Below are 15157 nucleotides of genomic sequence, written 5' to 3' on the forward strand. Positions count from 1 at the left end.
ATAAAATGGAAAGACTCCAAGGGACTGCGTCGACCAAGCAGCTCTACCTTGAATCCTTGCGATCAACACACTAACTCTACCCGAGTCTGATATCTCCAATACTTGGCTCTGCACAAAAATGTACAAAAGTGTAGTATGAGTACACCACAGTCGGTACCCAATAAGTATCAAGACTAACCTCAGTGGAGTAGTGACGAGGTACAGTCAAGACACTCACTAGTTTAATAACCTGTGCAATATGGTATACAAAATAATAGGAAACAAATAACAATAAGTACATCACAAATCAACCAGTGATATGCACAACAGGGCAACAAGAACACCATTAATATCGCTCAACAAATAATAAATACAAGTATACCCAATTAAATCAAGTCATTTAAATAAATATCTTTCACATATAATTTTTTTAAATACTCTCTTTCAAATATAATTTCCTCGAATAAATATCTTTCAAATATTATTATTTCAACAAATCTCTTTCAAATAATACTTTTTGAATAAAAATTCTTCCAAATAAATATTTTGAATATAATTCTTTCAATTAAAAGTCACCATGTGACATCCCATTTCATAATCATAAAAATACGGGCCTCAGCCCATTTTTATATTTTTTGTAAACACGGGTCTCAGCCCACTTTCATATTTTCATGACACTTCGTGCCCATAATTAAATTGTCATATTTTTCCGACACCTCGTACCCACTTTTCATATCACAGTTGCACGGACACTTCACGTGCTAATAATAAAATCATCATATTTTTTTCCGGCACCTCGTGCCCACGTTTCATATCCATTGCGATGTGCAACCCGATCCCATATAACATTACTTGCCCGGCAATAGCCACATGCTCACAATTTCAACATAAATCAGGCTATTATCAAGTTTACCGAAACAACAAGACAAGTTGCACGAGATATAAAAATAAGCACAAGGAATACCCCAACATCACATAAAAATTACCAACACAATAACTCCACATCATCATATATCATCCATGACAATAGTCATCCTTATCTCTCCTATTGCCACCCTTATCACTCCTATAATAGTCTCCCTTATCCCTCCACCCTGACAATATCAATAGCCACCCTTATCGCTTCTATAGCCATCCTTATCTCTCCTATAGCCACCCTTATCTCTCCGCCCAGATAATATCCCAACACACATAACAACAGTGAAATGCCTCCCTTATGCCCACATAATATCAACAGTGAAATGTCACCCTTATATCCTCAAAATAATAACTCAATTAACACAACAATTTACACGAAATATTATCACGGCAATGTAACAAAATCAATTCATATCACAACTTGTCCAATGGCCACAACAAATTCTAAGGATATAAAGAAATTAATTAATTTCACAACAAATAGCCCAAGACTTCACACAATGTATATAAAACCTCAAAACAACAACAAAGATGGAAAAATAATTCAGCATAGGACAACACCTTCTTAAGATTGTTTAATTAATTATTTACAGAGGAAAAATCTATAATAAAATTAAATTCCAAGAAATATCAAACCATCAAACTCACGGAATTCACATAAATATACAAGTAATAATCACATCAAATTGTCACATACAAACAAATTCAATAAATACGAATTGAGGCATGGCAAATAGATGATTAAATAAATGCCAATAATTATCCAATTTACTACACAATATGCCCCAGACTTTAACTCAATAAATTTTTCGCATATAAGCCCGAGTACGTACTCGTCACCTCGCGTACACGGCTTTTCACATTTCACAAATGGCACATAAGACTCGATGCCTAAGGGAAAATTCCTCCACTCAAGGTTAGGCAAGATACTTACCTTTTTGAAGTCATGATGATATTCCAAAATCGCCTTCTTGCTTGAATTAACCTCCGGACAGATCAAATCTATCCAAATTAATTGTATAACTTCATTCAAATTCATCGGAAATAATTCCGGATAATAAAACGTCGACTTAGAAATTTATCCTAAAAAGTCAATAAAAGTAAATGCGGGGCCCGTTTCTCGGAACCCAGTAGAATTTTTACGAAATCCGAATACCCATTCAGATACGAGTCCAACCGTACTAATTTTATCAAATTCTGATAACGAATCGTCCTCCAAATCTATATTTTTTATTTTTTAAAAGTTTTACAATTTTTCCCAAATTTTCCAACTCAATTCACTGATTCAATGATGAAGTTAACAATGGATTCGTGTATATAGCCAAAATCGAGTTAGAATCATTTATCCCGAAGAATTCTTTGAAAATCCCCTGAAATATCACTACAACCCGAGCTCCCAAAGTCTAAAAATGAATGATAAGAATTAGCGACTTTGAGAAATTATTTTAACTTCCCTCATGGAGTTGATCCTTTGAAAAACCTACAGTTTGATCCGCTTCAAAGAAATTAGTAGTTCCTTATGTGATTTGTTTCTACAAGGTCTTAATTTTATTGGTTGATTCTAATCTTCTAATATACATATTTGAACCTACAACTTGGGTATAAATATGATCACGAGCTATTATTGAAGTATTGTCTACTAGCTCTGGCACTTGGAGTATGTCAGCAAGCAAGTTGTAAGAGTCCAGAACCTATTTGTGGTTGTTTTTGCCAAGTAGGACGGAAATGCGTGTAAAAAAAGAGTTACCTAACTATATATAACGCTCTTTTAAAGAGCAATATACCTTAACAGACGATTTGGACATTAAGGTATAACGCTCTTTAAAAGAGCGTTATATATATATATATATATATATATATATATATATATATATATATATATATATATATATATATATATATATATATATATATAACGCCCTTATAAACCGCGTTATATATGTATAACGCAGGTATAAAAAGTGCTATACATGTTTTGTGGGCCCACAAATAAGTCTCCTGCGTTTAACTGACATAAATTCAAATGTGTATAGTACCCTTTAAAAGAGCGCTATACCTAAAAAAATTCAGCCCCCCGAGCTACGCATTGCCTTATTTAAAGGCGTTAGGATTTTATAAAAATCCATTCAAAAATATACCTAACTCCCGCTCAAATTTTTCTTCTTATTAAATTCTCGAGCATTTTTACATAATGTCTGAAGAGAGAAAATAAGGGTTTCATTATATTGGGGGAGTGAGGTTGTGGTGGCGAATAACTCTGTGAGCTATAGTTTATCTCCACAGTGTCATGTTAAGTTGCCACTTACAATGGAGTACGATAGATTGGTATCGTTCTTATGTAATAAAATGAGTGTGAGGAAACGTTCGGTGAACCTTAAAGTAACCGAAAGATATCCGTATTCCGTCACTCCGTAAGGAATTTCTTGTTAAGCTGAGTTTAACATCGACGATGATGAAACCTTGAGGGAGTTTTTGAGGACTCCGGATGAATACCGAGAATTTCTTGTGATAAAAATGTTGGAAATGTACGTCAAGATCGAAGACGTTCGCAATAGTGAGGTTGCGCATAGTAGGGATAACCCTCAGTCATCGGGTGGTTATTCTGGAGCAGTTTTTGTCGAACAGGTTCCGGATGAACGAGTTTGCCCCGATTTAAACTTATCACCATCGGCGAATGAGGAGCGAGGAAATAATTTCTCTCTTGCTTTACATAATCCACAAGACGAGTGGTAAACTTTAATTTCCCTTTGTGTTACGATGTATATTTTTGTTGTATTGAATTTGTATTAACGCTCATATATTTCACAGGGGGTACCGGCCAGATATGACTTTTACAAGTTATGAACCCACGGCCAGTTGGAATATGCGTAGTTCTGGTGTGTTGGATCATGGTGGTCCATCCGGGAGTCATCACCAACAGGATAATGTCCATCAAGGAATGTCAATACATTATGACTTGTAAGTGAAGTGATACAGCTATATGAAAAGTATTTATTAATTTCAGTAATGATGTTTATTTTGTTGTTTGTGCAGTAAAAACGAGTAAGTTGAACCACCTGTCCTGACTCAATTGCCCAAAGACGATATATTAAATCGGGATCTGGAAGATGCACAGAGTGAGGAAGAAAACATTGATTATGACAACAATGCCGATGATTCCGGAGACGACACACACTTCCCTCGTGAGGATGGTGATAAGGAGGAAGAGAATGAAGGACCTGATTTGACGAGGGAGTATGCTCCACCCCCCGTTAGACCAAGAGTGTACGAGTCCCAAGTGTCGTTTCATTCAAGGAAGATTCCCTACCTTGATCATTTGCCAAGTATGCCGGATGTAGATGCTCTGACAAGGGATTTTGATGAAATTCGGACAGCAATGTGGGATGATTCTAGACCAACGGTGCTGGCAAAGGGCATGATTTTTCCAGATAAAGTGCGCCTAAGCAGGGCTGCGAAAATGTACAACATAAAAGAGTGTCGTGAGATGACGGTATGGGAGTCAAGTCCGGATGTATACAAGGTTGTTTGCCGCAGATGGTTTACGGGTTGTCATCGGATGCTGGGTGCGAGCATGAAGAACACATGTCTGTGGAAAGTGGGTAAATATATTCCCACCCACAGATGTGAAATGGACACATTCAATGGGAATTACTACAACTTGGATATTGACTTGATTTCTCTTGTCCTTATTCCGATGGAGAACCCACCTCCTAGCTAGAGGGAGAAACGGAGGTGGTACATCCGGAGGAAATGGTAGTAGAGGTGGCTGCAACTGCATGAACCGCTCCCAGGCCCAAACCTAACATACAAAGTTGACGTAAAATTTAAGATTAATTTTTACTACATATGTTATAGTTAATAGAGTATTCGAATATGTTGTCACATGTAGCAGCGGCAAAAATTCACAAACGTCATGTTGGGTGCCCATGCTCGCCCGACACATCTGCCTGTACAAGTAGGCGAGAACAGAAGCACCCGAGTTGTACTGGGGTAAATCATCTAGCCGCTCAAGATGATGAAGAAATCTCAAGCTGGCTAGGTTCCCCGAAGTGTTCGGGAACAAGAACCCTCCAAACATAAGGAGCAGTAACAACCTCGTATACCGGTGAATATGCAGATCATTTGTCTCGCCAGTGATGTCGGGGAGCAATATCTCCAAATGCTGTCGAATCGCTGTCAAACTCATGCGACTGCCCCTAAGTGTGCAGTCTCATCTTGTGGCCTGAAACCAGTGAGCTGTTGCAGCATGTCCAAATACTGCCCACGCGTCATCTCTCTTATGGCCTGAGGCAGTGCAACGGGCAGTCCATCAACGGGTAGCCCATATAAAACCTCCACGTTCTGCAGCGTGATAGTGGCCTCGCCAATGGGCAGGTGGAATGTGTGTGTCTCTGGTCGCCACCGCTCTATCAGGGCCGTGACCAAAGACCAGTCGAGCTGCAGCCGTCCGATCTCCAAAATCCTGTAGAAACCAGTAACCCGCAGGCGCTGGACTACATGGGGTTGGAGATATCTGTCCTTCATAAAATCCCACATGTCGTTCACTCTCCTGGCGCGGAGAGTCTAGGCCAGTAACTCTCCCTCCTATACGTGGGCGGACCTATGATTGCCCTGTAACACTAATAGCTCATCGGAGAAAGGTCCGGAATGCATAGGCGGCACGTTCATGTCGTCTACTGTAAATTAAACAACATTAATTGTATGTTTGATCTGTAAATTAAATAATTAATTTTTAAAGTTATACAATATTTAATTGGACAGAGTATATATCTATGGGTTCTAGGCTCGATATTTGAGGCCCAGTAATACCAAGCTATCCTGAATTCTTGTATGTGTCAATTTTATTATTTTCATAATTTTGTATGTTTTGTTCTGTAAATTAAATAATAAATTTTTAAAGTTATACAATATTTAATTGGACAGAGTATATATCTATGGGTTCCAGGCTCGATATTTGAGGCCCACTAGCACCAAGCTATCCTGAATTCTTGTATGTGTCAATTTTATTCTTTTCATAATTTTATATGTTTGATCTGTAAATTAAATAATTAATTTTTAAAGTTATACAATATTTAATTAGACAGAGTATATATCTATGGGTTTCAGGCTCGATATTTGAGGCCCAGTAGCACCAAGCTATCCTGAATTCTTGTATGTGTCAATTTTATTATTTTCATAATTTTGTATGTTTGATCTGTAAATTAAATAATTAATTTTTAAAGTTATATAATATTTAATTGGATAGAGTATATATTTATGGGTTCCAGGCTCGATATTTGAGGCCCAATATCTAAAGGGGAAGGGGACTGGTGGGGAAGAAGGGAAGGGGGCCGTTTTTATCTATGTATAGCGCGTTATATAACAACATTATACATATAGCGCTTTTATCAGCCCAAGCATAACGCGGTTTATAAGGGCTCTTTTAAAGAGCGTTATACCTTAACATCCAAAACGTCTGTTAAGGTATAGCGCTCTTTAAAAGAACGTTATATATAGTTAGGTAACTCTTTTTTTTACACGCATTTCCATCCTACTTGGCAAAAACAACCACAAATGGGTTATGGACTCCAAGTTGTAATGCTTCACTACCAGAAAATACCTTTTTTGCCAACTACAAAATGTGAGTCGTAAATTTCTGACTACTGTAGTCGGAAATCTCATATATTTTTTATTTATTTATTTCTAAGAATTATTCCGACTATATTTTTGACTAATATAATCGTAAATCTTCGCGGAACATTTCGTGCATAGAATTTTTCGACTACTGTAGTCGGAATATTATATAGGAAAGCCAAACAACTTTTGACCAAATGGTCCCGGCCGTGGTAGCTGAAATGTTTTTTTAAAAAAATAATTAAATAATGTATATTTTCCGACCTTAGTAGTCGGAATATTGTCAGACCTTATTTTGTGACTACTGTAGTCGGAAACTTAAGTTATTTTCTGTCTAATTCCCTTACTTTTCTAATACTTTTTCCCACACACACTCTCTCTCTCTCTTACTGTTTGTCTCTCTCTACACGCTCTCTTCAGCTGTCCCGTTAATCAATGGCGCCGGCGAAATCATATCCAACAGCACCGGCAAAATCAGCGATTGTTCTTCATCAGGTAGGCTCTCTCTCTCTCTCTCTCTCTCTCTCTCTCTCTCTCTCTCTCTCTCCCCGTCTAATCTTTGACGATGACTTAGGGTTTCATTTTTAGTGTGCAAAATTAGTGGCACTACTATTTTAGTGTTAAAAGCTTAGTTTGAAAAATAATTTGAGTGGGTTTGTTCTCTCATGGTGAAACGGCCTATTATTGTTGATTAGGTTGCGATATTTTGAATGCTTTGTGATTGCTCTTGAAATTTAAGTAGATCTTAGAAAGAATATTATGATGGAATAATTAAATGATAATGAGGTTTGCACTTTACATTTGGTAGGAAAATTAAGAGTGTCTAACAAAATATCACAATATCACTTTACAGTGCGTTGATTTCTGAAAATTTGGTGTTCCTTTCTGTATATCATTCAACATCACATGGTATTTTACACTATAATTTATAATTTTAGTGTAAATTGAGTAGTTTTATCTGTTAATACATTTTTGAAGAATTGAGGAATCATTTGTTTTTTTTGAGCTCGTCCCCTAAATTTTGACCAATCGGGTATGTTTACTGGGGCTGATTGCTGAGCTATTTTAGGTTCGTGAATGGAATTCTTGTTTGATTTTGGGATTATTTTGACTGTAGTGGGTAGCCTCCTTGGAGTGAAATTAGAAGTTGACTGTATAGGAATTTGTCTCCAACAAGAGGAAGTTGCAAGCTGTAAGGGAGAGGAGATATAACATTTCAATTAGTAATTTCGTTGTTATAAGGTACAAAATCTTTACCTGTTTGCAATTCTAACTAATCTTGAACTAGAACTACGAATATCCATTGTGAAACTTTTTGCCTAGCTTACTTATGATGTCAGATGTAATTCTTGCAATCTCTTGATATTAATTCTCTTGATGAAGAAGAATTCGAAACTGCACCTCTTTAAAAACTCGTTTATTTTTCTTAAAATAATTGTCTGGGTTAAGATAGATTAGTAGTACCATAACAAAAAAAGAAGATAGGTTGATAAAATATGGTAAATGAGATGGTAGAGATACACAGACGGATTGGAATTTGAAACTTTTTACTCAAGGATATCTATTAGTAGTATAATTGTAATAATAACACCAATTTTGAGTTTCATCTCTTGAACGTTGTTCTCAGGAGAGACAAAATTCCTCTACTTTAAGTTCTATATTTTCTTTTAAATCAAGTCACATTGAAACTTTGGTGCAAAAGAAACAGGACTATGTTGATCCATATTTTTTATATTCATATGATGTCCAGAAAAACGAAAGAAAAATAGTCATACTTAACCGCTTAGTTGATACCACTATAGTTGTTACTTGTAATTCAAAGGAGAAAAAGAAAACAAAAGTAGAATCAGAAAAACATGGAGGAGAAGAAAAATCCTAGAAGCTAGCTAATAAACATGAAGACCTATATATCTTTTTTCAAAACAATTAAGCATACGTCAAAAACTCTGCTGATGTTTGAAAGATCTTGAAAAAGTAATTAAAAGAGAATGCTAGTGTGAGAGAATTCATGTAATCAACCTAACTTTTATTGTGAAATTTTAAATTTATAGAGTCATTCATAGTTAAAATGTTGAAGGTATTACAATTATTCAAAGTGGGAACCTGTAGAAGAATATCTCAATTTGTATTATTTTCTCAGATTTGGTGGTGGGGGTAGTAAAAAGAGCAGAGAATAATTTTGAAAATTCTCGATTCAATGAAATGATGAGAGATGCTTTTGAGATATTCCCTGGGGCTCAATGCGAACCAAATTCCAAACCAAATGATGAGGCTAAGCGCTTTTATGGACAACTACAGGAAGCTAGTCGCCCACTGTATGAAGGCTCAATGCATTTCACCAAAAGATATTGTCGGAACGATGTGAAACAGTCAAAGTTCACATTGTTAGAGTGACAAAATTCATGAAAAAGCACACGTCCCACTCTTATGATGATGAAGAGACTGAATCTGATGTCTAGTAGTATGTTTTGGTTGATTAATGTTCTTGGGTATTTAGAATTTATATTTAGACTTTATTTGTAAGTTTAGATGTTATGGTATACATGTTTAGACTTTATTATATTAGAGTCGATATCTATTTGCTACTTAGACTTGATATTGAATATTTAGATTTTAATTAATGTTTTAGTTTGATATTATGGGGTTTGAATATTTGAATTGGTTGGTTAAAATTGGACTTAGTTGGTTGAAGTTAGAATTGGTTGGTTGAATTAATTGGTTGTATTAGTTGTTTATTGTATTGGTCATTTGACATGTGGTATGCTAATAAAATGACAGTATTCTGGCAAACATCAACCCAGATTTCCGACTACTGTAGTCAGAAAATGTGCCCAGAAATTATGATTTTCCGACTATAGTAGTCTGAAACCTCACTGAAAATTTCCACAAAATTTAAAATTCCAACTACTGTGGTCGGAAAATAACATAAATATAAATAATAAATAATTATTATTGATATAATATTCCGACTACAGTAGTCGGACATATTTTTTTAAAATAAATAATTATTTTTTAAAGTTTCGACTACTGTAGTCGAAAAATAGCCCCCTATTCGAATTTTTGGCGGAATAAACTTTCTGACTACAGTAGTCGAAAATTTCCGACTACTGTAGTCGGAAAGTTTTTTCCGACGTACCGTTTTTCGACTACTGTAAATTAGTCGGAAAGTAATCGAAATAGGTACTTTTCCGACTATTTTAATAGTCGAAAAATAACGAATTTCTAGTAGTATCGTGCTAAGAAATTACTTATACTTTCCAGTTCTGCTACACCAAGTCACAGATAAGCCTTAATTTATGGACATTGCTAGTAGAGAAAAAAATACTTGGACTTCCATTACGGTGAGAACATCTTTATGTGGCAACAAACATCTGTAATAGAAAGATAGAATGTCGCAAATATATGTGTGCTTATCATCTTCTTATGCAACATTCTTCAACTTGGGATACATGTTTCTGCACTAGATGGCCTCTTTTCCAATATTCAATCATCAAAAAGAGTGTATAAATGATAAACTAAATGTTAACACTGACTACTTTTTTTTTTACAATGTCAAGAAGGTAAATATAGGACTGGCCACTAGAACTATGATGAAATTCCTAGAATTCCTCTAAGATTAGAAGACGGCTACACATTTGCTTTTTTTGGTCATTTGAACTGAAAATTCCAGCATTACCTTATTGCCATTTCAAAAAAAGAAAAAAGGAACTCAATTAAATTAGAAATGATCAAAAGTACCTTGCAACTTAACACGATACGTGAAAGACTATATATAATATGCCTTTTCCTTCTGTATTGCTTATATTATGTAATCATTGGCTTTGCTTTCAGGTAGTATGGCCGGATCTGGAGTCACAATTCACGAACTTCTAAGATTTTTCTTCAAGTAAAGGTCTGAAAGAGATACAACTATTTTCGAAATGAAAGAAACAGTAAAGTATAATGTATAGAAGGGGACGCCAGGATCTGCGGACGCCGGTAGATCTACTTTAGGTCTTCTATCAGACAAATCTTGCAGCCAACCTCACGATCAGCTCGGACCAGCACCAAAATCTGCACAGGAAGTGCAGAGTGCAGTATCAGTACAACCAACCCCATGTACTGGTAAGTGTAACGACCCGACCAGTCGTTTCGAGAGTTATAGCCCCGTTTTCCCCATTTCTACTTCTTTTTGTGTTATTTAACTATATTATGTTATATCGGATTAGTTGGTTCGGGTCCAGAAGGAACTCGGAGTGAAATGAGACACTTAGTCTCATAATTGAAAATTTTAAGTTAGAAAAGTGGACCGAATATGGACCTATGTGTAAATGACCTCGGATTTGAATTTTGATAATCCCAATAGTTCCGTATGGTGATTTTGGGTTTAGTAGTGTGTCCAAAATATTATTTGGAAGTCCGTAGAGGAATTAGGCTTGAAATGCTAAAAGTTTAATTTTTGAGAAGTTTGACCGGAGGGCTGACTTTTTGATATCAGGGTCGGAATCCGATTTTGAAAATCAGAATACCTCTATTATGTCATTTATGACTTATGTGAAAAATTTTAGGTCAATCGGACGTGATTTGATAGGTTCAGGAGTCGTTTGTAGAAATTAGAAATTTCAAAATTCATTAGGCTTGAATTGGGGTGTAATTCATGGTTTTAGCGTTGTTTGAGGTAATTTGAGGGTTCAACTTAGTCCGTATGATGTTTTAGAACTTGTTGGTATATTTGATTGAGGTCCCGAGGGGCTCGGGTGAGTTTTGGATGGTTAACGGGTTGGATTTTGGACTTGGAACTCTACTGGAATTTTTCTGATGCACCATCTGGTTTCCTTTATCGCGTTCGCGAGTGGAGCCTCGCGTTCGCAAAGAGGAACTGGGAGACTGGCAATATTTGCTCTTCGCGAAGAGAAGCATGCGTTCGCGAAGGGTGGGCTGGGTGTGCATTGAGAACGCGAGAGGTGTTACGCGTTCGCGAAGAAGAGAGGAAGCAGCCGAAGACCCCATGCAATTGGTCTACGCGTTCGCGTAAGGGGGTATCGTGTTTGCGTAGTGAGAGGGACGAAGCATCGCGTTCGCGTAGAAGGCATTGAGGTAGAGGCATTTTGTGCTTCGCGAACGTGAGGGTGATGTCGCGTTCGCGAAAGAGGAATTTGGACGGGAGTTATTTTGTGCTTCGCGAACTCGAGGCACTGACCGCGTTCGCATAGAAGGCATTGAGGCAGAGGCATTTTGTGCTTCGCGAACGCGAGGTTGATGTCGCGTTCGCAAAAGAGGAATTGGGACGAGAGTTATTTTGTACTTCGCGAACGCGAGGCACTGACCGCGTTCACGAAGAAGAAAAGTCTGGGGAGTGAGTTTAAGTTCTGAAAATGGGATTTCGTCCCATTTTCAGTTTTTGATGATTTGGAGCTCGGATTTGAGGCGATTTTGGGTGAAAGTTCACATAAGTAATGCTACACAGCGAGACCAATTCAGAATATACAGCAGAAAGGTACCGGCAAAATAGCTTAAGCAAATAATAGGAGATAATGGAACTATGGAAAGAACAATATCATGAATAAGAGAAAACAATGTCTAACAAGTAGCAATTTGGCATGGGAACACAAATGGGAGCATGTAACAATTATGACAGGGAAAGAGATAATATGAGAAAATGGAAAATTAGGGAAAAACAGATAAATTGGCGGCGTATAAGAACTCGTCACCTCACATATATGCCGCTCACATGAATTTCACATAGCAAATAGTTCGAGGGTTCCTAATTTCCTCAAGTCAATGTTAGACACAACACTTACCTCGCTCCACATGCCACTCAATGCTCAATTATAACTTTTCCTCTAGAATCCACCTCCAAACCACTCGTATCTATCCACAAACGGCTCAATATTATCAAATATTGCTAAAGAAATCAATTACAATACATAAATTTAGATTTCCCAAACTTTTCCCCAAAAAGTCAAAAATCGACCCCGAGCCCGCTTGGTCAAAACCCGAGGTTCGGACCAAAATCCATTCACCATTCACCCCTGAGCCCGATTATATAATGTATTTCGAAATCCGACCTTAATTCGAGGTCTAAATCCCAATTATGCAAAAATCCCTAATTCTACCCAAACCCCCAACTTCCACCATGAAATCCTAGATTTTAGGTTGAAAACTCATGAAATGTAGTGGGTAATTGAAAGAAAGTAGGTTAGAATCACTCACCAACAAATTGGGGAAGAAAAGCTTTTAGGAAAATAGCCTCTAGGTCTTCTAGTTTTGAAATTTTTGAAAGAATGGAAAAATCCTATAATTGGGACTGTTTTAAGTCACTGGCGTCAGGTGTTCATCCCGTTCGCGTGAAACCTGAAGCGTTCGCGAAGAGCATGGGCCAACTGGCTTACGCGATCATGAGTAACTCCACGCGTTCGTGAAGATCTAGCCCGCCTCACCTCCGCATTCACGAGACTGGGCTCGCGTTCGCGTAGAGTTACCTCAACTTCCATGCCCCGGCTATCTAACGCTACGCGTTCGCGTGTGGCTGGTCGCGTTTGCATAGAGCAGGCCCCCTAATGCTCCTCATTCGTGACCAAGGTTTCGCGTTCGCGTACAACAAAACCTCCCCCGTCCCTTTTTACCCTTCGCGATCGCGGGAGTATATTCGCGACCGCGTAGAAGGAAACACCAGAAACCAGCATAAGTGAAAACCAACAAACTTTCTAAGTTCAAATTATCCCGTAGCCTATCCGAAACTCACACGAGCCCTCGGGGCTCTAAACCAAAAGTGAACATAAGTCCAAGAACATCATACGAACTTGCTTGCGCGATCAAATTACCAAAATAACACCTAGAACCACAAATCGGATACCAAATCAAATGAAATTTTCAAGAAAACTTTAAAACTTCTATTTTCACAACCGAACGTCCGAATCACGTCAAATCAACTCTGCTTCTCACCAAATTTGACAGACAAGTCATAAAAATTATAGTGGACCTATACCGAGCTTCGAAACCAAAATACTGACCCGATATCACCAAAAACAAACATCAGTAAATTCTTAAAATCATTAAACTTTTAACTTTTAATTTTCCATCAAAAATTCATATCTCGAGCTAGGGAACTCAGAATTCGATTCCGGGCATACGCTGTCACGACCCAAACTAACCCCTGTCGTGATGGCGCCTATCGTGGAACTAGGTAAGCCGACTCATGTAAAAAACAAACCGATATTTTCATTTCAAAGATAATTTCAATGTTATTTAACATAAAAACCTTCGTAAAGGAGTTCAAATCAAATAAAAGTGCAGAAAAGAAAAGCCCGATATCGGGGTGTCACTAGTCATGAGCATCTACCACAATCTATCTAACAATATCAAGGCTAACTCATCCTAGAAAATAGCTAAATACAACTAGAGGAAGATAAGAGGGAGAAGAGCAGGGCTGCGATCGCCAGGCAGCTACTTTGCTATCCCCGAGAAAATCTGCAATCAGAACAATCAATAACCGCTACCGTGTCCAGCTACACCTGGATCTGCACACAAGGTGCAGGGAGTAACGTGAGTACGCCAACTCAGTAAGTAACAACAATAAATAAAGATTGAGTAGTAATGACGAGCAATAAAGCATATAACGTTCATATCAGGAAATCTCAGTAAAATACCACATGCTTTCAAAATCAGGATTTGAATCAAAACATCTCGTTTAAACCCAGTTCCAGAAAAAAAATATCATTAAAGATATTTTTCAACAGTTTCAAACAGAGGAAAAATGCAAAGGTGAGCAAAAATGATGAAATCATAAACAGCCTCGGGCAAAACATCACTCATATACAGTCCCTCGGGCAAACCTCACAGTCACTCGTGCTACTCAGGCATACCTCACAATCACTCTTGCCACTCGAGCATACCTCACAATCACTCATGCCTCTCAGTCACTCAGCACTCGACACTCGCACTCAGTAGGTACCTGCGCTCACTAAGGGTGTGTATAGACTCCGGAGGGGCTCCTTTAGCCCAAGCGCTATAATCTTCACGGACAACTCACGTGCTGCACGGACAACTCACATGCTATAATAATAAAGTATGTTGCAGGCGGGCAGCCCCAATCCACACTCATCCTCACAATCAGGCCCTCGGCCGATATCAACATGTTGCAGCGTGCAGCCCGATCCCATAATTATCCTCACAAATCAGGCCCTTGGCCTCACTCAATCATAAACCTCTCAAGCTACTCGGGCATTTTAGTAAAACAGGGCATTCGGCCCAAAAACATTTATATGCATCAAAATAGAGTCATAAAACTGAGTTATATGTTAAAAAAGTATAAACATGACTGAGTATAGATTTTCAATCGAAAACAATGAGAGGATAGTAAGAAAAAGCCCATAAGGGTCCAAACAGCACTGGTGCAAGGCCCAAACATGGCATTCAACCCAATTTACCGAAACTCTTTCTAAAACATATAAGTATCATATAGTTTCAACAAAGTATGCAACTTTACAGTTGCTACGAGACGGACCAAGTCATAATCCCCAACAGTGCACGCCCACACACCCGTCACCTAGCATGTGCGTCACCTCAAAATAGTGAAATGATATGAAATCCGGGGTTTCATATCCTCAGGACTAGATTTACAATCGTTACTTACCTCAAACCGGTCAAATCTCTACCCCGCAATGCT

General features: G+C 37.7%; 1 long non-coding RNA gene across 1 annotated transcript; it reads left to right on the forward strand.

Moving 5' to 3' along the window:
- Positions 1 to 6792: 6792 nt before the first annotated feature.
- LOC104093190 (uncharacterized) lies at positions 6793 to 9146 on the forward strand. Its single transcript, XR_004506263.2, has 3 exons — positions 6793 to 7005; positions 7628 to 7752; positions 8651 to 9146. It is a non-coding gene; the product is annotated as an uncharacterized lncRNA (long non-coding RNA).
- The last annotated feature ends 6011 nt before the right edge of the window (positions 9147 to 15157 follow it).

Source organism: Nicotiana tomentosiformis, chromosome 9 (genome assembly GCF_000390325.3).
Source record: "Nicotiana tomentosiformis chromosome 9, ASM39032v3, whole genome shotgun sequence".
Taxonomy (NCBI): domain Eukaryota; kingdom Viridiplantae; phylum Streptophyta; class Magnoliopsida; order Solanales; family Solanaceae; genus Nicotiana; species Nicotiana tomentosiformis.